General features: G+C 35.1%; 1 protein-coding gene across 1 annotated transcript in view; it reads right to left on the bottom strand.

Annotated features, from left to right (window-relative positions):
- Positions 1–2,581, bottom strand: part of gtf3c5 (general transcription factor IIIC, polypeptide 5) — a 678,526-nt gene that overhangs the window by 32,257 nt on the left and 643,688 nt on the right. The window lies entirely within an intron of this gene.

The raw sequence follows: 2,581 nt of genomic DNA, 5'->3' as shown, positions 1-2,581 counted from the left end.
ATTGTGTTTTGTCAGCCATGGCTATTTATATGAAGACTTTGCACCTCCCCTTTACACACACATGTGCCCCTAAGTAACATGTGATTTTCAGAGGCAACAGGAAACACACTGCAGTATCACGAGTTGGTCAAACTTTCAAATGCTCCATCAGTATCCATTACAGATAAGATAAGCACTATTTCATATGTATGTGAACTTGACAGTAAGCATTAATTATTATTCGCTTGCTTTTTAAGTGTAACTTTGATTTTACACATGCAGTTTTTCTAGGAAACATTTTGTTTTGGATTTGATTAATGAATAATCAAATAATTAAATAAGTAATTAATCAGGCTTGTACTGTTCTTTGTACTCTGTACGTTCCCACAAAGCATATACACCTGATGTTTGTGCTTGTTGAAAAGATAGCTTATCTCTTGCTGATTTGTATTGAAGAATGGAGGATTAGTGGTGAAAAATAAACACACACACACACACACACACACACACAACCTGAATTATTTACCCGTTTATTTTTTACCTTAATTTCTGTTTAACTGAGAGCAGATTTTGTCAACACATTTCTAAACATAATAGTTTTAATAACTCATTTCTAATAACTGATTTATTTGATCTTTTCCATGATGACAGTACATAATATTTTACTAGATATTTTTCAAGACACTTCTATGCAGCTTAAAGTGACATTTAAAGACATGTAAAGTAGGTTGACTAGGCAGGTTAGGGTAATTAGGCAAGTTATTGTATAACAATGGTTTGTTCTGTAGACTATCGAATAATATATTGCTCAAAGGGGCTAATAATTTTGACCTTAAAATGGTTTTTAAAAAATTTGAAACTGCTTTTATTCTGGGCAAAATAAAGCAAATAAGATTTTCTCACGAAGAAAAAATATTATCAAACATACTGTGAAAATTTCTCTGTTAAACATCATTTAAGAAATATTTTTAAAAGAAAAACTAATTCAATGGGGTCTAATAATTCTGACCTTAACTGTATTATACAATGAAATTAATTCAATTTACTGAAAGTTTATTCTACTCATTTAAAAAAAAAGTTTTGAACTTGGTGTTGAAGGTAATGAGTTCATCTCAGGTTATAAGTTACCTCATAACTTCAACTACTCAAATAGATTAGTTTTTTAACTGAAGTGTTTTTAAGCAAAAGGTTTCCTCTAATGCAGGGGTGTCAAACTAAATTCCTGGAGGGCCGAAGCCCTGCACAGTTTAGTTTCAACCCTGCTCCAACACACTTACCTGTAGGTTTCAAACAAGCCTGAAGGACTCAATTAGTTTGATCAGGTGTGTTTAATTAGGGTTGGAACTAAACTGTGCAGAGCTGCGGCCCTTTTGGAACTGAGTTTGACACCTGTGCCCTAATGGTTTGAGTTGCCTTAACTTATTGGGTTTTACAGTACTCAGTCTGTTTAAGCACCTGGAGGAAACCCACACCAACACAGGGAGAACATGCAAACTCCACACAAAAATGCTATCTGGCCCAGCCATGGCTCGAACCAGTGACCTTCTTGTCGTGAGGTGATTGTGCTACCCACTGAGCCACCTTGACACCCTACCAAAAGACGACAAAACGTAATAATTGTATAATGGTTCAAAAAAGTTAAATATGTGTAAAATTCTGAACAAATTCTCAACAAATCTCGATTATTTTTATAGAACTGCCGATTTAAAAATTTGCAAATAGTGTCAAACCAGAGGACATGGTTTTCAATAGTAGAAAAACAAAGTTCCTATGTTTTAGAAACAAATAAATGAAAAATAATTGCAATTTACCAAAATGGCTACTTAAACAATTATACAATGTAAAACCCAACAGTCAGCTTTATCAAATTAAATAAGTGTAGTTAACTCAAAATTGACTGAAAGCTAATTCTACTCATTTGAAAAGAGTATTGAACTCAGTGTTGAAGGTAATGAGTTAATTAAATGCCTCAACTTAAATGGAGTAAGTTACTAGATTATTCATTGATTCATTCTTTTTTTTTTTTTTTTTTTTGGCTTAGTCCCTTTATTAATCCGAGGTCGCCACAGCAGAATGAACTGCCAAATGCAGCGAATGCCCTTCCAGCCGCAACCCATCCTCGGGTAAACATCCACACACTCTCATTCACACTTATACACTACGGACAATTTAGCCTACCCAATTCACCTGTACCGCATGTCTTTGGACTTGTGGGGGGAACCAGAGCACCCGGAGGAAACCCACTCGAACGCAGGGAGAAAATGTAAACTCTACACAGAAATGCCAACTGACCCAGCCGAGGCTCAAACCAGCAACCTTCTTGCTGTGAGGCAACAGCACTACCTACTGCGCCACTGCATCGCCCCTTGTATAGAATAGTTTAACTCAAATGGTTTGTTGCAATCTTTTTCCTCAAACAGTAAGTTGCCTTAACTCATTGAGTTTTACAGTACTCAGTTGAGTTATCTTCATTTATTTGGTTTCACTGTGCTCAAATTGCTTCATTTACTCAAATGGATTAAGTTTATAGCACTCTTTAGGATTAGTTTTTGAACTTAAATAGTTTGTTGCAACTCGTTTCCTCAAATGGTTTGAGTAACTT

The sequence above is a fragment of the Danio rerio genome, chromosome 21, assembly GCF_049306965.1.
Source record: "Danio rerio strain Tuebingen ecotype United States chromosome 21, GRCz12tu, whole genome shotgun sequence".
Lineage (NCBI taxonomy): Eukaryota > Metazoa > Chordata > Actinopteri > Cypriniformes > Danionidae > Danio > Danio rerio.
This window is presented reverse-complemented; position numbering and strand designations above follow the sequence as displayed.